The 21,562-nt window shown below is 39.9% G+C and overlaps 1 long non-coding RNA gene across 1 annotated transcript in view; it reads left to right on the top strand.

The window, feature by feature from the left end:
* Nucleotides 1–17,334, top strand: part of LOC133260233 (uncharacterized) — a 47,979-nt gene extending 30,645 nt beyond the window's left edge. Inside the window, exon 3 of the long non-coding RNA XR_009740697.1 lies at nucleotides 16,740–17,334. This is a non-coding gene — a long non-coding RNA (uncharacterized LOC133260233). The remainder of the gene's footprint in view (nucleotides 1–16,739) is intronic.
* Nucleotides 17,335–21,562: the final 4,228 nt, after the last annotated feature.

Genomic DNA, 21,562 nt, shown 5'->3' with positions numbered 1-21,562 from the left:
AGGAGCACACAGGGAAGGCTCTTTCCTTTGCAATGGTACTTACCCAACTTTAATAGAAACCTTGGATACAAAGTATTACCCAAGTTGCTAGAATCCACCCCAAAGGATTGCTCCGTGTTTAAAAATACAAACATATTTATGTGCATGGAACCAGAGCTGAGAAAACAATAATCGATCATATGAGTGACCAGTTATTTCTTTAGCTCAAAAGTAGATTGATTGGGAATTTCAAAGTTTGGATGAACTTAAAAATATTATTTACCTATTTTGTCTTCCTCTGCATATTTTTCTAGGCCATAAGGACCAGGATAATGTGGGAAAGCTTTTCTTAGAGCTTTTTCCAGCATCAGGGGAAGAAAGCATTGCCAATCTCAAAGAATGTCTGTGAGTAGTCCAAACCAATTTTGTGAACTTGAGCATCATTATGTTTCCTTTCTTTTTTGTTTCCAGGATGCAAGTCAGCCAAGGCTGTCACTAACTGGACCTGAGCTTGCATTGATTATCCAGCTCATTTAGGTGGTGTAGGTGGTTTGAGTACAAGTGCTTAGACGATTCACACAGCTGTCTAGACTGACCTGGGTTGACCAGATTGGCGTACACTCCCCCAGGTCTCATTAGCTTTGTAAACCTGTCAAGACGATAAAAACAGCAAAGACTCTTTATTTCCCTAATTCATTTTTAAAAAAGATTCACTATCACTCGGAGAAGGCAATGGCACCCCACTCCAGTACTCTTGCTTGGAAAATCCCATGGATGGAGGAGCCTGTTAGGCTGCAATCCATGGGGTCGCTAGGAGTCAGACACGACTGAGCGACTTCACTTTCACTTTTCACTTTCATGCATTGGAGAAGGAAATGGCAACCCACTCCAGTGTTCTTGCCTGCAGAATCCCAGGGACGGGGGAGCCTGGTGGGTTGCCGTCTATGGGGTCGCACAGAGTCGGACACGACTGAAGTGACTTAGCATAGCATAGCATATCACTATCATTTGTCCTTGGTTTTGTATACTACCTATTTTGACTTAAAGGTATAATATTTGTTTTGGATTTAGGGAATGCTGCTATGGGAGAAGTGATCATGCTAATGTCTTTCTTGAAAAAGAAGGGTCCAATCTCTTTGTGGCTAGAACTGTAACTGAACAGACAGGATTCTTCTGTTGTCTGTAGTGATATCATACTGGCAGTTGATATTGGTACATTATTGGAGGAACAATACAAAATTGACAATAAAAATTTTTAATAACAACTGGACTAGGAGAAAAGCACAACATGGGGCAGCCAAGATATCAGTCAAATTCTGCCCATTGGGATTAGAAGTGTGTTAGTGTTGGCATACATTTTGAGTGAAGAGCCCTCTTGAGAAGCTTTTGTATCCTCAGCTAATTAAGTAGGTGTACTTGGTATTGCTTCCTGTAGTGAAGACAGGAAAAAGGTGTAAAAGCCAGCAAATAAGGTCAGGGGACCACTTCATATTTTGTTCTGAACTTGAATGTGGAGAATGTGTTCAAGACTGATGAAGACTCTGACATGAACCTGCAGGATAGGGGTTAAAGTTGCCAACTTTCCTGCTTGTTACTTTTTATTTTGAGAACCATCTTATACAAAGTGCATGCTCATGAAATATAAGAATGAGTTATCAAAAATAAAGGAATAGCTGTATTAACATCGCCTGTGCCCACTGCCATCCAAGAATGCTCATTGAGGGGAATTATATGGTTTGTCCCAGAAGCGTAGGGAAGTTCTTTGAGTGCTGGCAGTAGAGTGGTAACCCCCGTGGCAGGGGGCAGGGGTGGGGGTCTGTTTCTCCAGTCTGGGGACGGAGGGTGGTATCACAAAGGCCAGAGGCACAAAGAGCATCAGAGGATCATCTGAGAAATGGAGTCAACAGTCAGGCAGGCAGACCTCTGAGAGTCCATCTAGAATGTTGGTGATTAAGTCAGAGAACATCGGCAAATATTCACCTGTGTGACACATGACATGGACCAAAAAATATGAGGACTGCAGTAATTATGGGTAAAAGCAGTTGCTTCTCATCCAGTTTTCTGGTACTGCACGTGTTCAGTAGATTTGCCTGGTACAAAAAAAACTGTGGCAGTGCCCTGATGACTAAGATGGAAATCCTCTTCAGCCCAGAGGTTGGAGACTTGGAGCAGATACAGTTTATTTCAGAGAAAGAAAAAAGTGACACCCTTAAACTCTCACGTCTTACCTTCATACATGTTTTGGCGGTGAAAGTACAAAGCACCCAGTTCAGTGAATGGCTAACGGCAGGCAATCACTATTCCTTCAGCATGTGTCTGTTGAGTACCTGCCCTGTGCCAGACCCCATGGTAGATGTCAGGCATGGTGAGGTGTAATAACAAGATGCAGCCCCTGTGCTTGTGCAGGTTACCTAAAGGGAGAGAGACATATTAGATAGTAAATACCCAACTGATTTTTAGTTTCATGAAGGGAGCCAGCCTTAGGACACAACCTGACTCATCAATGATGAGGTCAAAGCCACGGAAATTGTAGGGAGGGGGAGCCAGAGGCCTGATGACACTGTGACACTGTGAAAGTCTGGATTAAATTCCCTGGATTTCCAGCTACAGGAGGAAAGAGATCTTCCTAGAAGCACCACACCACACATACACACACACACACACGCACGCACACACACACACATGCACACACACACATACACACACACACATACACACACACACACACACACAGAGGCACGATCACTCACTTATCTTTTTTTTATTTAAACCAGTTAAAGAGTTCTGACACTAATAACCAGATGGATTCTATACCAAGGGGGAAAAAAACAAAAGAAGAGGAAGCCAGGTATATATCCGATTTTAGGATGGTTGCTGTTGCTGCTTAATCACTTCAGTCATGTCCGACTCTGTGTGACCCTATGGACTGTAGCCTGCCAGGCTCCTCTGTCCATGGAATTCTCCAGGCAGTAGTACTGGAGTGCGTTGCCATGCCTTCCTCCAGGGGATCTTTCCAACCCAGGGTTCAAACCTGGGTCTCCTGCATTGCAGGCAGATTCTTTACCATCTGAGCCATTAGGGATGGTAAATTAGAAAAAATAAATAAATTAGTAACAAGAAATGAAAGCATGTTACCATAGCCTAACCTGAAAGGAAAGTGGCAAAAAAAAAAAAAAAAGAGTCTCAGTGACTTTCACATAGTGAAACAGTAGTTTCATTGAATAGAGTTAAATTGACCAATAATGGAAATCTGCTGCTATAGTAAACAGGATACCTTTTTCACTCAGTTTCATTGAGAGTTGACACATACATTGCTGTATAAGCTTAATGTGTACAGTGTGATGATGTAATTTACATATATTGTGAAATGATCATCACAACAGGGTCAGCTAATATCCATCTGGCTCAGATGGTAAAGAATCTGCCTGCAATGCAGGAAACCAGAGTTCATTCCCTGGGTCAGGAAGATGTCCTGGAGAAGGGAATGGCAATCTACTCCAGTATTCTTGCCTAGAGAATTCCATGGACAGAGGCGCCTGGCAGGCTGAAGTGCATGTGGTCTCAGAGTTGGATAGGACTGTGCAACTAACACTATCACTTTCATATAGATACAATATTAAAAAAGGAAAGAAAGAAAAGAAAAATATTTTTCTCCTTGTGATGAGAACTCTTAAGAATTTGCTCTCTTAACAACTTTCCTATATATTATACAGCAGCATTAAATATCATCATCATGTTGTACATTAATTCCTTAGTATTTATCTTATAACTGGAAGTTGCATTTTGGGACCACCTTCCTCCAGTGCCCCTTCCCCTCACCCCTTCTGGTAACCACATGGCTGATCTCTTTTTCTATAAGTTTTTTTTTTTTTTGTAAGATTCCATGTATAAGATCATGCAGAATTTGTCTTTCTCTGTCTGATTTATCTCACTAAGCATACTGCCTTCAAGGTTCATCCATGTTATGACAAACAGGAGGGTTTAAGAGGACATTTTTAAGGAAGATGAGATGATTGCTATAGGAAATTCTCAGTCTTTAAGCATTCATAGGAGAAAGGAGCAACCACAGCCCAGAAGGAAAACAACAGTGTGTGAGAATTCTCTTATAATATAGAACAAAGCTCTAAGAGGCCGAGGTTTGTCAAAACTGCTACGAGTCATCAAAAGGAGTTTCTAAAAGTTATAGAATAAACTCTCCTAACTGACCTTTGCCTAATGGCATGTCAGATTAACAGACACTCTCCATCCTGTTTTTAAAACATCCCTGATAAAGACTGCAAGCCATTGAAGGCTCATGGTTTCGAGGCTCTTTCTAGGACTATGAGTACCAGGCAAAACCTGCTATTGGAGCTGCGTCTATCCCAAGCCTCAATTGTGTTTCTCTTCAGTTTATGTCAGTTTTATACGCTGTGGTAGTTGAGCATTGTGCAAACTCATGAAATGACTGGGAAAGGTTTTTTTTTAATTAATAAAAAATTAAATATTTTATAGATTCTATAAAGATGAATAGCTAAAAATAATAATTAGAAATTACATTATAACAGATTGAGAAAAATGTGAAATTTGGAAGATTACTGCGTTCAGATGCTTTTACCAGTTCTCTAAATTTTTATTTCACTTTAAGCAAACAAAAGTGAAGATTGTAGCCTATGTTTTAGAGGTACGTATATGCACAAAAGTTGTGCAGAAATCCAAACAGGGCATTCATACTCAAAGAATAAGCCTTTACTAGCAATGAAGAAATGGTGAAACGATGTACACTAGAGAGTTTTAAGTGTAAAACACACACATTTAATCCATCAACTACTACAGCTGAGTCACATTAATTAAAGGGTTTCTACACTATATTCAGAGGAAAAGCATTGAGAAGGAGCAAATTTTCTCTATAGGACAGTTTGCATTAGGATAACTGATGAAGTGGATAGAGCAGCACTATTTTAGTTCTATCTCTCTGTCAAGAACAGTAAGTACTCTTTGCACCAAAAATAATAGAGCAACCCTAGCAAAGAGGAGGTTAAACAAACAATGCAATGCCAAACATATGCCAAGATGTTTTAACAGTCAACTCTTTTGGTTTTAATGAATTCATCCTAAGCATTGCAGGAGTTCTTGTTGAATATTAAAGGATAGGGAAAAATAGAAGAATTGGTATAGCACTTTTTCCAAGTTTCCAAAAGGGAAGAATTCAGATTCCATGTATTAAAGGTCAGTATGTTTGTTCAGTGCCTAGGGAAACAGTGGAATAGGTTATTAAATGTATTATTTATGATAATTTAGAAACAGAATCAGTGATCATTTAGAAATCACACCAAAGCAACCTCACATCCTTCCTCTTATTGTTGTGATTTTCTAACATGATTATGAAACATAGGAAATGATCAGGGAAACTCTAGCATATCTCTTATGATATTCTGGTGGACAAAGTGAGGAAATATGATAATACGGCTTGAGGAGCTGACATTGATGGAAGGGCTGTATTCAGAGCAGAGGATCCAGGGGAATAATTTCAGCCTGAGGAGAGGTCTGCAGTGGCTCAATTGGGTTTTCCTCTTTGGCTTGTCCTAAGTCAACTTGATTATCAAAGTGAAGTGAAGTGAAGTCAAAGTTGCTCAGTCCTTTGCGACTTTTTGCGATCCTGTGGACTATACAGTCCATGGAATTCTCCAGGCCAGAATACTGGAGTGGGTAGCCTTTCCCTTCTCTATGGGATCTTCCCAACCCAGGGATTGAACCCAGGTCTCCTGCATTTCAGGCCGATTCTTTACCAGCTGAGTCTTTACCGGCTGAGCCACAAGGGAATCCCAAGAATACTGGAGTGGGTAGCCTATCCCTTCTCCAGCGGATCTTCCCGACCCAAGAATCAAACCGGGGTCTCCTGCATGCAGGTGGATTCTTTACCAACTGAGCTATCAGGGAAACCCTTATTACCAAAGAATGCTGATCAAGTTTTCAGGTAACAAGAGAGTAGAAGACAGCTTTAGTACAAAGGATGATAGAGTCAGGATCAAAGGGAAAACCACCCAATAGAATAATAGGCTGAAGTTATTAGACTGAAATCTAACAAGATTGGATTTAATTGGATATAACTCATGCTGTTATGGAGAGTTGGATTTGAAACTAATTTATTCAGGTTGGTTCAACAGGAAGTCTTATAGCAGGCATGGAAGCACCATTAAGGGATTTTATTGTTGATGGCATGCAATTGGCAATGTCTGCCTCATAAAATGTTGAGGTTAAAAATTATTAGCCATTAGATATCATCTCTGGAGGAGGTGCAGGTACGTGTGAAATACTGTAGTCGTAATCTTCATTCCAGTCAGTTCCTGGGCATCCTGACAGACTAGAGAAGAGCTGTTGAAGAAATCTGACCACTGTGTGCATATTCAGAATAACCAGAGAGCATCAGTTCATGATTCTGAGAAATCTTTCCTGCAGAGAGGATTGTTGAGGGAAGTGTAACAAGAGGAAATACACTGAAAACTAGCCAGCATACAGGTGCTCATGAGTGGGGTTAAAGTACTAGAACTGGGAGTACTCAGTCACTCAGTCATGTCTGACTCTCATGACCCCATGGCCTGTAGCCCACCAGACTCCTCTGTCCATGCGATTTTCCAGGCAAGAATACTGGAGTGGTTGCCACTTTCTATGCCAGGTGGATCTTCCCAACCCAGGGATTGAACCCACGTCACTTGTGTCTCCTGTATTGGCAGGCAGATTCTTTACTAGTAGCGCCACCTGGGAAGCCCCTGAGAAACTGTGATCATGGCTGAAATAGCAGAGTGAGTTTTAGATACCTCCTTCGTTGATCAACTCAGTTGAGGTGAGAGAAAAGGTACATGATGAGAGTAAATATGGGGAAGCACTGTTTGGATCTCTCCTTGGAGAACAGCTGTTCTTTTATTTGGCTGAGCCTAAACTTGGAATTTCCAGTGATGAACAGCAGTATTCACATATCTCTTCTGGCAGCATTAATCTGATTTCCATTTGGGAATTTTTTCTCACACACTAGAATTCAGGCTACCTTCCCACCTCTAACCTCTATGAGCATGTGACCCAAGCCAAGCCACTGGACTTTGTCTAAGCTTTGAATTTTAAGCAAGATGAGATGAAAAAATAAATAATGATACAGTTAAATCACTTTCTTTTTTTCATTTTGGTCCCTAAAGAGGTCTAACTGAAGTCCTTACTTTTCTGAACCTAATTTTCCTGACTTCCTGTTGATTGTGTAACCTTCCAAAAGGAAGTTATTTTCTGCTGGGAGAAAGGAAATTTGGCGCACAGACATGTACTTGGGTAGTTGTTTGAAGCAGACCTCAGCTGCTTTCTGAAGAACATTTGACTTTTCCTATGGGTTTTCCGAGAGCTCACCTCAGGGCTGCCAATCTCCACCAAATTTTGTTAACACATTTGTCTAATACTATCCATTGTGTTGGGTGCCCCATGAATGATTTTTTTCTAGAAAGCAGTGATGTTTATGAATGATTTATGTTTTCTTATAAATTAAATCAGATCCAAGGCTCTCTCTTATAATAAAGTCATTCACACTCACATAGTTGGAAAAGGCTTTCTTAAGTGGGGGAGAAAAGTCTGGAGTGACTGGTAGTTATTATTCAAACTCTGGTACAGGCAGATGGGAGTGTGTCATGCATGGGAATTTCCCGTGTATGGACTGACTGCTTTCTAGAGGATAGTGAGGCCATCACTTCTTACTACAAGGCCAGCCGAGAGGTTACATTACCTTTAGGAATCTGAATTCCATCTTGGGATAAAGTTTCTCATCCTATGCTTGAGGTTATGTATCTGGACCATAGTACTTCAGCTGGCTGTGGAGTCACCTCTATTGCACTTTAACATTTTGCCCTTTATGTTTTTAATTCTAAGGAAACATGAGAAAAAAATCGGCCAAGTTCTTACTGCATATGTTGTATGAATGTTGCTGAGTATTCTTTGAGCATTTTCTGTTTTAGATCTCCTGATATTCTCTGGGAACACAATGAGAATAAGGACAGAAGCACTCGCTGAGCTCATGGAACCCATCTTAGAAGACACACAATCATTAATCAAATAATGACAAAAAAAATAAATATTTGATAACAAATTAATTAGTAGGAACAAAGACATGCTCAGTATTTCACAAGGGGCTCCTCCTTAATCCAGGGAGGGGTAGAGGCCAGGAAGGGCTTTTCTGGAATTTGTAGGATGATTTGTGAGTTAGCGGATGAATGGGAGTTAAGTGGGTATAGGGACCTATAGCTGCCGATTTGCTGGAACTTGGGTATCATTATTATGTCTTTACATTTCCTTAACTCCCATATGTAACCTTACATTTCCTTAACTCCCATATGTAACCTCGACTGGATAGTTTGTGTTCTTTACCTGGGAAAATTGGTCCTAGGCAGGAGAAGTCTATCATTGTAACTTTTTGAAAAATGGAAGAGTTTACCTCTTTTTCACTAGGAACAATCACTTCCTAGTTTGAATTTAAATCTTTTTTAAAATTGATCTGTCTTGTAAATTTTGGTTGCTATGACAATAAATTGATTCACTTTAAAGGCTATTAACAACAGCTTGGCTATTCTGTTTTTCTTTGTTGAGAATATTAGCATAGGTAAAATGTCAGCAATAATGAAAATTTCAGGGACAGGAGAAAAACGGTACAAGAATTTGGCAAGATGTGGTATACCTTCTGATTCATTAAACATTATAGAATTTAATTTCTGGTGAATGAGAGATATTAATTCACTTCATATGAAAAACCAGAAGAGTAGGTTTAAGAACGATAACCTTTCTTGGGTTTTCATGTAATTTCTTTCATTATTTCAAATCAATATTTATTGAGCTTCTACTACAAGCCAAGAACTGTGCTAGGTACTAGAAACAAAAGATGAATAAGGCAATCTCCATCAAATGATGAAGCTATAAACCTGAATTTTCACAAGCATAGTGGAGAAACACCAAAGCCAGAAAAAAATGTGTTGAAGCTATGAAGTCAGGCATGTTTCTCCACTCGTAGGCAGCATATCCTGAAAAATGGCACAAGCACATTTGGAAAATAACATTATTTTTGCTGTGTTTTTCCACTTTTAAGGACAGTGGATATGAGCTAAAAATATTACTCAAACATATCACCACTTGATGGAGAAAACACCATCCCCATGGACCCTCATTCCAAAGCCAAGAGGGTCCATGAATTACATATCCTGAGAAGAAGTGATGTCAATGAATTAGCAACCAGCAGTTTTCTGCCTGAGTTAAAAACGAGTCTGACTCTGGAGCCAGAATGCCTGAATGTGAATTCCAGCTCCACCAGATAATGGATGTGTAACATGGGCCAAGCCACCTATTCTTTTCTAGCTTTGTTTCCTCATGTGTAAAATGAGAGCAATAATAGTTACCCACCATTTGGGGTTGTTAGGATTAAATAAGTTAATGTTTATAAAGTTTTTACAATAATGTCTAACATATAGTAAATTGCATGTGTGCGTTTGGGCTAAATCAACAACTATATATGGCAGAAATTCATACTTAATCGAAGGAGGAACCAAGGGCAGAAATCCAAAGGCCACACTCAGAGCTCACTTTAGACCTTACTTCTACATTAGAATTCCTTCAGAATTTTGAATAAGAATATTCACTGGTTTCTAACTTCTGCATTTCCCCACCTAGGAAACTTACTAATAAGCCTTTGGATATATGAAAAGCAAATAGTATGAAAGAGAAAGGTCAATAAGAAGCACGGGTAACTTAGAAATTGGAAAATAGATCCTAGATAATTGAAAGGCAATGGTAGACCATGAGTCCTGAAGTCAATCCTATTCCCCCTTTAGGAAGAGCAGGGAGAGCGATTTGAAGACAGTGACTGAATCTGTCACATTGGGAAGCATGTGGCCTCTGCAGTGTTGCAGATCAGAGCTCTCACATTGCACTTGCCAATAACTAGTTATTTGAATGTGAACATCCTCATCTATGAAACGGGCATACATATATGCCTGTACATATATGCCTGCATATATTTAATGTTACATATTATATGCATTTAAATCCCATATTATTGTTTTCTATTTAATACCCAAACTAACTGCTATCATGTGTGTGTTAGTTGCTCAGTTGTATCTGACTCTGCAACCTCATGGGCTATAGCCTGCTAGGTGCCTCTGTCCATGGAATTCTCCAGGCAATATCAGGTTCTTATAATGGCCTTCAGTTCAGTTCAGTCGCTCAGTTGTGTCCGACTCTGAGACCCCATGGATTGCAGCATGCCAGGCCTCCCTGTCCATCACCAACTCCCAGAGTCCACCCAAACCCAAGTCCATTGATTCGGTGATGCCATCCAACCATCTTATCCTCTGTCATCCCCTTCTCCTCCTGCCCTCAATCTTTCCCAGCATCAGAGTCTTTTCAAATAAGTCAGCTCTTCGCATCAGGTGGCCAAAGTTTTGGAGTTCCAGCTTCAACATCACTCCTTCCAACTAACACCCAGGACTGATCTCCTTTAGGATGGACTGGTTGGATCTCCTTGCAGTCCAAGGGACTTTCAAGAGTCTTCTCCAACACCACGGTTCAAAAGCATCAATTCTTTGGCACTCAGCTTTCTTTATCATCCAACTCTCACATCCATACATGACTATTGGAAAAACCATAGCCTTGACTAGATGGACCTTTGTTGGCAAAGTAATATCTCTGCTTTTGAATATGCTGTCTAGGTTGGTCATAACTTTCCTTCCAAGGAGTAAGCATCTTTTAATTTCATGGCTGCAATCACCATCTGCAGTGATTTTGGACCACCCCCGCTGCCCCGCCCAAAATAAAGTCAGCCACTGTTTCCACTCTTTCCCCATCTATTTCCCATGAAGTGACGGGACCAGATGCCATGATCTTCGTTTTCTGAATGTTGAGCTTTAAGCCAACTTTTTCACTCTCCTCTTTCACTTTCATAATGGCATTGGCTCAAGGTAAATGTTTAAGAAATTGTAGCTGTCACTTTTCTTATTATGAGTTTCTTACTATGAGCTTGTAAGCCAGCTAGATATATTGACTGATTGGGAGTTTTTAAAATGGTAACATGTTAGAAATTTGTTTCATTTTTAAGGTTAGAGGAATAAATAATACAATGTAATAAATAGTTTATCTAAGGAAAAATATCAAAAAAAACTTGAAATAACATAACTAATCATAGTAATGTTTTAACTTGTTAAATGAGACAGCCTAAAATGTTAGATCTAAAAATGAAAAAGAACCTGATATGTGCAACTGTAAAAATAAGCAAGTAGATCCTTTCCTTTCTAAAACATACTTGTCTTCAAATTTACATGTAAACAGTCACAGACAACGTAGGAGAGGTTGGAAGGAGACTATGAGCCTGCACTGTCAAACTTATTTTACTGACTATGGCATGCCACTCCTTGGTCAATATAGAGGTTGGACTAAACCAGTGGCCAGGCAAACAATTTCATAAAGGGACTTGTTTTCAGTAATGAATTTTTTGTTCTTAGCGGACTGAGAGCTGATCAAATGCAGCATCTCCTGAAAGTGATCATGGTTTATTTGTACTCTGCTGGAAGCCAAAGCTGCAGAGAAGCACCTAATAATTTCTACAGCTGCTAGACAGCTTCGAGAGCATTCACTTTATGTCTCTGTGTGAATGTGTGTACATAGGCATATATGTGCATAGATTTAATGTTCCATATATGTTTAAATCCCATATTATTGTTTTCTATTTAATACCCAAACTAACTGCTATCATGTGTGTGTTAGTCGCTCAGTCACGTCTGACTCTCTGCAACCTCATGGGCTATATAAGCTGCTAGGCTCTTCGGTCCATGGAATTCTCCAGGCAAGAATACTGGAGAGGGTTGCTATTTCCTCCTCTAGGGCATCTTCCCGATCCAGGGACTGAACTTCGGTCTCCTGCATTGCAAGCAGATTCTTTACCACGGAGCCACCAGGTAAGCTGGTTTTGCCTGGATGCTTGCTGTTAAAGTCGCCAGCACGTTATCTGTTTCAGTAGATTCTAAAGTATGTGCCCCTTTAGGGCACATGTAAAATGTAACAAATGTTTTGAAGACTGTTGATTTTAGAGGCTTTATGTTTTCACAAGTTTCACAGGTAGGCTTAGTATGCTTTGTACTCCAATAATCCAATATGTGAACTGTGAACTTCCTGATGTTCAAGCTAGTTTTAGAAAAGGCAGAGGAACCAGAGATCAAATTGCCAACATCCGCTGGATCATAGAAAAAGCAAGAGAGTTCCAGAAAAACATCTATTTCTGCTTTATTGACTATGCCAAAGCCTTTGACTGTGTGGATCACAATAAACTGTGGAAAATTCTGAAAAGATATGGGAATACCAGACCACTTGATCTGCCTCTTGATAAATTTGTATGCAGGTCAGGAAGCAACAGTTAGAACTGGACATGGAACAACAGACTGGTTCCAGATAGGAAAAGGATTTCATCAAGGCTGTATATTGTCACCCTGCTTATTTAACTTCTATGCAGAGTACATCATGAAAAACGCTGAACTGGAAGAAACACAAACTGGAATCAAGATTGCCAGGAGAAATATCAATAACCTCAGATATGCAGATGACACCACCCTTATGGCAGAAAGTGAAGAGGAACTCAAAAGCCTCTTGATGAAAGTGAAAGAGGAGAGTGAAAAAGTTGGCTTAAAGCTCAACATTCAGAAAACTAAGATCATGGCATCTGGTCCCACCACTTCATGGGAAATAGATGGGGAAACAGTGGAAACAGTGTCAGGCTTTATTTTGGGGGGCTCCAAAATCACTGCAGATGATGACTGCAGCCATGAAATTAAAAGACGCTTATTCCTTGGAAGGAAAGTTATGACCAACCTAGATAGCATATTCAAAAGCAGAGACATTACTTTGCCAACAAAGGTCCGTCTAGTCAAGGCTATGGTTTTTCCAGTGGTCATGTATGGATGTGAGAGTTTTTAAACTGTGAAGAAGGCTGAGTGCCGAAGAATTGATGCTTTTGAACTGTGGTGTTGGAGAAGACTCTTGAGAGTCCCTTGGACTGCAAGGAGATCCAACCAGTCCATTCTGAAGGACATCAGCCCTGGGATTTCTTTGGAAGGAATGATGCTAAAGCTGAAACTCCAGTACTTTGGCCACCTCATGTGAAGAGTTGACTCACTGGAAAAGACTCTGATGCTGGGAGGGATTGAGGGCAGGAGGAGAAGGGGACAACAGAGGATGAGATGGCTGGATGGCATCACTGACTTGATGGACATGAGTCTGAGTGAACTCCGGGAGTTGGTGATGGACAGGGAGGCCTGGCATGCTGCGATTCATGGGGTTGCAAAGAGTCGGACACGACTAGCGACTGATCTGATCTGAATCCCTCTCCCCCAGTCCAGTCTTCGTTTCTTTTGTAATTTGTATAGCAAGATTTTTTTTTCTTTTTTAAAAATATTTACTTATTTGGGAGCACTGGGTCTTTGGTGTGGCGTGTGGGATTTTTTTCAGCTGTGGAATGCAAACTCCTAGCGGTAGCATGTAGAACTTAGTTGCCTAACCAGGGATCACACTTGGGCCCCTGCATTTGGAGGTCAGAATTTAACCATTGGACCACCAGGGAAGTCCCATGCATAGAAAGAATTTTCTTAATTTATAATCTGGCCCAGAACAGAATATCACAAATTATGTGTTAGTGGAAGCCCAATTAATAAAATTTTACCAGACTAAATCCCTGTATTATTGTTTTCTACTATTCTCAGGTTTATTCATCTTATTTTTGGTAAGGATTAATCCCTTCATTGGAGAAGGAAATGGCAACCCACTCCAGTATTCTTGCCTAGGGAATCCCATGGACAGAGGAGCCTGGTGGGCTGCCATCCATAGAGTCGCACAGAGTTGGACACAACTGAAGCAACTTAGGCAGCAGCAGCAGCAGCAACCCCTTCATTACAACAGAAAATTACTTAACACATGACCTTCCCAAATGACAGAAATACCAGCATATGCAAAAAAAAATGAGTGTAAACAGTGGTGGCTTACATTGTTCTTAACTTTATTGAAAGCCTCATTGCATTCCTTTTTTTTTTTTTTTCATTGCATTCCTTGGCATGAGCAAAAGTAATACTTTAAATCTTTCAAATGTAATAATAAGAGGCTGCAGTGCTTTAGGAAATTGGAATCTGAAAGCCGTAGGATGGGTCAAGAGACCAGTTCCTCTTCTAAAGATCCTGGGTAGAACAAAAAATCGCTGCATTGTGCTGGAGGTCTAAGGAGACACCACCAGCAGGGGTCTCCTGCTGAACTTCCATGTCACTTTCTGAATGCTTTAAAAAAAAAAAAAATTACACTCTTAGGTAATTCTACAGCAGTGAATTGGCAAGTTGGCAAGAGTCTTGAATAGCCTTGAATTTAAGGCTGAAAGGAGGAAAAAGATATTTTATCAGGGCTTGTAAACTTGGTTTTTCCTCAGAGACCAGATCATCACAAAATACCCATTTTGACTTTGAATATGTGTCTCACACAACCTCCAAGAGGCCATTGAATTCTTATCTATTTATATGCAGACAGAAGTGTATGTGTGTGTGTGTGTGTGTGTGTGTGTGGTGTGTATGTTGTCTTTTGCAAGGGCAGAATGTTTTACCTTTTTTTGGGTGATTGGAAAATAACTTAAAAACAGTTATACAGAAGTGACAAAAATTTATTAGCTTGCCTTCCCAGAATGATTCTTTTTTTTTTTTTTTCCAGAATAAGAAAGCTTGGGAAAAAATTAGCTTTGGGTTGATATACACCCTTCCCCCAACTTTGGTATTGCTTTTTTGTTTGTGTTTTTGAGGTTGAGGGTTATCTATGACTCATTGGCAAGCTTCAGTTCAATCAATTTAGAGGGAACTTTTAGGGCTGAGTTATTTTTAAATGCCTGAAAATGAGGGAGCTGTAAATGGAAATCTAATCACAGCTTAACCTGTAGTCATGCAAACAGTCAACTATGAAATCAAATGAGTTTCCAACCCTCTTAACCCATTAATGCTTACTGACTAGCTGTGCTGCCCAAACTTGGTTTTTCAAAAAGCAGGAAAAGGAAAAGGCACATATCTGGCTGGGATGCAGAAGATAGGAAGGGAGGGGTGCTGTGGATGCAAAGAAGGAAATCTCTAGGATACAACAATTTCCTCATAGACACAAGCATGTGCGCTTGCATAAGCACAGATCTTTCTCTGTCACACATTGTTCCTGGTTGTTTATGAAGCCTCTCCCTGGCAAATAAATACCAAGCAAAGGACGGTATTGTCCTTGTTAAACTGCATCTGATTTTGAATACTTCATATTACAAAGGCTCAGTCCCTCCCATTCTCATGATTGAAAATTGCTGAAATACACAATCTCAGGATTTCTTTGGAGCTTTGTGTCCATTTGAAAACCATGTAACCTTGACTGGTTCGCTTCCTGCCGCCTCCCATCACCTTTCCTTCCTTTGCAGGTTTCCATCTACTCTCCACTTCTATTTTCTTTCCTTGGCCTTTGACTCTACTTTTTCCTGCCACATTTAAGGATTCTTTGCTTTTTTTTTTTTCACATGTTCAGCTCAATTTCTATTTTATTATTATCTATCCTAAGAGCCACATCCCAAAATAGCAAAAAAAAGTATCCTGAAAGGCTAATTTGGGGGGAAATCCAATTGTCTAAACACTCAGGTATTCAAATTAGTGTACAGTATGCAAGTTGCCATGCCCTCCTCCAGGGAATCTTCCCAATTCAAACCACCGTGGCTCAGACAGTAAAGAAACCGCCTGCAATATGGAAGACCTGGCTTCGATCCCTGGGTTGGGAAGATCCTCTGGAGGAGGGCATGGCAACCCACTCCAGTATTGTGGAGAATCCCATGGACAGCGGAGCCTGGTGGGCTACAGACCATGGGGTCACAAGAAGTCAGACACAACTGAGCAGCTAAGCACAGCACAGCACACACGCATGTAAGACAGGACATGTATGTGTGTGTAAATGCATCTGTATCTGACATCTTTAAATGCCAATACATGTAGTTAATTGATATGTGTTAACTTTCTTAGTTTCAATGTTGTATTTAGTCTGCTTCAGAGAGAGTAGGCATTCCTATATAATGGCAAGCACACGAAGTATGCAAAATAGCAGTTTGGGATTGTTGAATTAATATTCTCAACTCTGTTAAATTACCAAGTCTCTTTTCTTATCTCCTGAATTGCCACCTCAACTAATCTGAACCAAGACCAATGTAAAAAACCTTCTCAATCAGGAAAGTCCAGTTTGGCATTCAATGAAAGCTATGCTTGACTATTTCATCTCTCAGCAGAAAAAGGCAAGCTTGTTAAATGCCGCTTTAGTGCCAAGTGGTAATTACCCCCAAATGATTTCCTGGGGTTGGACCAAGGCTTTTTCACGAACATTTACCTCCAATGTCAGAGTATGACTGAGAGGAAAAACAGTCTTTCTTTTTCTTACACACACATTCATAAAGATGAAAAATAAAAGCCAGAGTAAACAATTTTTTTTCTTTTCTTTTGTTAAATGGGGAACCTTGAGTAATGCATCCTTCCCAGTGTGTTCTAAAAAAGGTGACTGGGAACATGGCCCTCAGTGGAACTTACACAGTGGCACATACTTAGTCCATGAAGTAGCCTGTTTTTAAGCTATTACATTTGTATCCAAAGGCCTACTCCCAATGGCAGGAAAGAAAGAATAGTGTCCTGGTTTTAGAAAAGTTGAAATTGAATGGAAAAAACAAAATCTCTCTTTCTTTTTCACAGCGATCATTGCTCATTCACCTAAGACCCTGTGTGCTGCTGTGCATCGATCCATTATGAAGACGCCGCCACCTCCACACCACCAAAGGAGTGAACGCTGGAAACGAAGGAAAACCGCCTGCCGTAGCATACGTGGCTCTCATCTCACATCCATGAGCGACGCTCACGGACTTACGTGGCCCTCCTTTAAGACATGTTATCACAGTATTTAATGATTCACCAAAGTATTTAATTGATTCATCCTCCAAACTGTATTCCAAAGGATCTCAAAGTCCTTTCAAATATTGTGAATGTACAACAAAGTATTTTGTCCTAAGTTTTTAACATGTGTGAGAGTTATAAACTGCTTTGTCATTAATATCCATCAAATGGAGGACATTTGGCTGGAAATGAAGAAAAGATTTATTAAATTTAGTTTCAGTTCCATTCATGGGACTGAAATACATGCAGGAATATGAAAAAGACTAATGTCCCCATGTTAAAGAAATCGATTTCCAGTGTGCCGAGCAGAAAAGTGTAATTGAAATTGACCCATTAAATGATTACATTATTTGTGTACCAAATCTAATATATTTCACAAAACTATAGAGCTGTTTCAGTAACTACCTGCCAAACTGTATATATTGTTCCTAATTAAGTTTTATAAATGTACTTATAGAAATGTGAGGTAGCAGAATTATCCAAGTAATATGTCTCTACATTTATGAAACCTGTTCCAGAGAATTAAGACAAGGTAGTGCATTTCTAATCTCATGACTACTTCAGGACTAGTGAAAGCTGTAATAAACAAGGTGACAAAATGAATATTTAAGGGAAGCGTCTCAGTTAAATTTCTAAAACATACTTGGAAATACACCTGCTTCTTTTTTAACTTCTAGCATTGCCCCTGGTAAATCACACTGTAGTAAACACTTGACCTCTTACGTATTTAAAGCTTATTTTCTGAGTATCTACTATGTGCCGGGCACATGCATTTTCAAATCTATAATTTTCCTTAATCCTAGCAACAACTCAGTGAAGCAGCCATTATTCTTGTTTGACTGGTAAGAGATGATGAGCAACTCAATTAAGGTACAAAATATTTAATTTTATGGCTGCTTTTAATCTTTTTCCCTCCCTTCATTATTAGACTGTATGTTTCTGAAGGGCAGGAATAATGCCCTATTCATCTTTTTGTACTGAAAGAATAAAAGAAAAATCTGTTATTTTCCATATGACTTAAAGATCCTTTCCCCCTCCAGTTTTGTCTACATTCCATTTTCATTGAAAACAAATAAGACTCTAAGATATTGTGCATTTTTCCAATTTACCAAATTGAAGTATATTTTTTTAAAGAGGATTTGAGACAAGTTTTAATAAGCTTATTTGGATTTAATATGGGTATACTAATTCAATGACAAAGATGACATTTTTTTCATTTAACTACTACATTTAATAAAATCAAGAAGAAATAATTTAGGCCAGTGAAGAACAGATAAAGTATACAGACTAGCAGGAAAGATGGTGCTTGCTGTTGAGAAGCTGAGGTCAGAGAAAGAAGCTGTGGATTTGGGAGTGAGTATTCTTTGAAGGCAGAAGAGTGACCCGAGGTGCAGGATGACTCCCAGCCATGCTAGGGGTTCCCTGTTGCTTATTGCAGGCTCTTTAGAACTGTGCCATAACGAAGCATCAGTGGAATGCTGAGCACCAGCCTTTGCAACAGGGAATGTTAGTAGCTTCTTATCAATGATATCCATCCAATGAGGAGTGAATCTGGGACATATGCTTTTCAGCATATGTGTTGCAGACCCAACTGAGAGGTTTAACATCAACTACAGATATTTCTGGAAGTCCTGCATACAAACTGATGTCCATTTTGGTAAATCTACAGTATATTCCTAAATATTACTCTGGCTTGAAATTTGGTTTTCCTTAAAGTATGTCATCTTCCTAAAGCCAACCCATGTATAGCAATGCACTGTGATTCTATTATATGATACTCTCTCCCAAGACCAATCTATTAGTTTGGTTTAAAAGCCTCATCCACATCTTCCTCCTTTGGTTGGTAGATTCCATCCCACTCTTTTAGTGAATCTCTTTGGGTCCTGTATTTTCTCATATAGGTGGTACTCTTGAGTTCATCCTATTCCTAAATAAGGCTTGGCAGTGGTTCCAGTTATCACATTTATTAAAACGTTTGCTTTAAGCCCCAGGAGATGAGTTTTTTTCCTCCAAATCTAATTTTTCCCATAAAGATGCTGCACGTGTGCTTAGTCATGTCTGACTCTTTGCAACCCTATGGATTGTAGCCTGTCCGACTCCATGAGATTTTTCAGGCAAGACTACAGAGTGGATTGCCATTTCCTCCTCCAGGGAATCTTCCTGACTCAGAGATTCAACCTGCATCTCCTGTGTCTCCTGCATTTGCAGGTGGATTATTTACTGCTTCAGCCATGCTGAATTTCTCTCAAAATATGCCTCTGCATATGATGCTCATGCATCAGTCCCTGTCTCTGCAATAATTGGTCACCTTCAGATGCCGGGCTTCACCTGCCTGGTTCAGAGTGCTGTTTCATAGTCAAGTTTGAACTCAGTTTCTAGGGGCAACTAATCCAATGAATGCAGGTTGTAGTGAGGGGCTGACTTCAGAGGGGGTGTCTTCTTGGATTAGACATATCCCAGGAAAGAGGCATCTTTGGTTTCCTGAAGAAAAGATAAATGTTTTCTTCTGACTTGGAAGCCAAGGTCAAAGTGACCCTCTAAAATCTCATACAAAGACTCCTCTCTAGGTCTCCCCCATTTGCCACAACTTTGGCTCAGGTTCTACTCCAGAAAACAGGCTTTGAAGGCAGCAGTATCCGGTGCTGAAAGAACACTGATCTATGTTTCTAGACTGAGAAAAGCTTTATTGTAGACAAAGGACTTCACTTCTCTAAGCCTCAATTTGTTTCTCTGTTGAGTAGTGGGTTCCTACTAGATCATTACAAGTAATTTTCAGCACTAAGATTCTAATCATCTATGTTAGGTGATAGGGAGCCATGGTAGATTCTTGAATATAAATTATTGTGATGATATATTGACAAGGTGGGTTTCCCAGGTGGTGATAGTGGTAAAGAACCCTACCTGCCAATGCAGAAGATATAAGAGACATGAGTTGGATCCCTGGGTCTGGAAGATCCCCTGGAGGAGGGAATGGCAATCCACTCCAGTATTCTTGCCTGGAGAATCCCATGAACAGAAGAGCCTATCGGGCTACAGTCTGTAGGGTTGCACAGAGTCGGACACGACTGAAGCGATTGAGCATGCAGCCACGCACGAACAAGGTTGGGCTACTGCCACAGAGCACAACTTTTAGTAGATCAAACTGTCATTTCCCTCCCACATTTTCCCATTGTAGGTCTTGCTTTCACATAGTTCCTTACACTCATACAGCAAGCAGATCAATGAGGACCAAAGAGAAAATGGAAGAAATAAAATGGTCACACAAATGGGAAGACTTGATTTCATATATCAGGATAGTTTATCATTCAAGACAGATCTAATGAGTATCAAAAGGTAACTTGGTGAGGGTAGAAAAATAAGATGAAGATATAGTGTTAAACTGAGAGCTGAAGAACTGATGCCTTCGAACTGTGGTGCTGGAAAAGACTGTTGAGAGTCCCTTGGACTGCAAGGAGATCAATCCAGTCCATTCTAAAGGAGATCACACCTGACTATTCATTGGAAGGACTGATGCTGAAGCTGCAGCTTCAATACTCTGGCCACCTGATATGAAGAACCGATTCATTGGAAAAGACCCTGAGGCTGGGAAGGATTGAAGGCAAGAGAAGGGGACAACAGAGGATGAGATGGTTGGATGGCATCACCGAATCAATGGACATGAATTTGAGAAAGCTCTGGGAGAGAGTGAAGGACAGGGAAGCCTGGGGTGCTGCAGTCCATGGAGTCACAAAGAGTCAGACGTGACAGAGCGACTGAACAACAATAAACTAAAATTTAAAAAATCAAGAAAAAGCATTTTTGCAATTGGAGGAGGAATAGGTGTTGGTGATGACAAAAATGATAAAACAGTTATAAAATCTGTTGCGGTCGGGTGGTCATCATATATCAATACTAGTTTCTCCCTTTTATGTAAGTTTGAAAGTTTTCATAATAAAAAGTTAAAATAGAAAAAAGGAAAAAAAAGAAAGAAAAGGCTTTCTGTTGCATCCATTTCAGAGTAAGCAGTTTACTGCAAATGGGATCTGAAATCTGTTGAATCTTTCGATTTTTAACTCCATGTATTCATCCCCATGCTCGAGATGGCCTTCCGTTACCATCTGGAGAGGACCCACTGACATCCAAAGCTCCCTTTCTTTTGGACGGTGCTTAAGTAGGCACAGCCAATGTTTGCTCTGTGATTCTCCTCTTGTATGTGCTCTTTGCTGACTGAATCCTTATTAGTTGATATTTTATTTTTCAGATATTCTTGTTTATTCAAGCAGGATACGGTCCAGTCTTCCTGACTTGTGAATCACTTTTCTCCTTGGAGTGACTTTACTCATCTCTGCTTTGCTCCAGGGTTGATATTACTCTTTATTTTTGGGTGGGAAAACCTATTTCGCTCTTTTCCTAGTGCATGCGAGGTAAAAACCTCACTGACTTTCTAACTACTAGCAAGAAACTTACGAGAGTTTCATTTTCATTCTTAGCATGACTTGTACACAATCTCACAGGAAGAAATTAGGATGTATTTCAACGTTATGTTCTAGTTCCATAAAGCTTTGTGGGATTTTATTAGAATCATATTCTATGAGACTCTCCTTTCCCAGTTATGGAACCAATTTTTTAAATTAATAATTACCCTC

This window comes from Bos javanicus, chromosome 14 (assembly GCF_032452875.1).
Source record: "Bos javanicus breed banteng chromosome 14, ARS-OSU_banteng_1.0, whole genome shotgun sequence".
NCBI lineage: Eukaryota > Metazoa > Chordata > Mammalia > Artiodactyla > Bovidae > Bos > Bos javanicus.
Note: the sequence above shows the minus strand (reverse complement) of the source record. Positions and strands in the feature narration are given on the sequence as shown.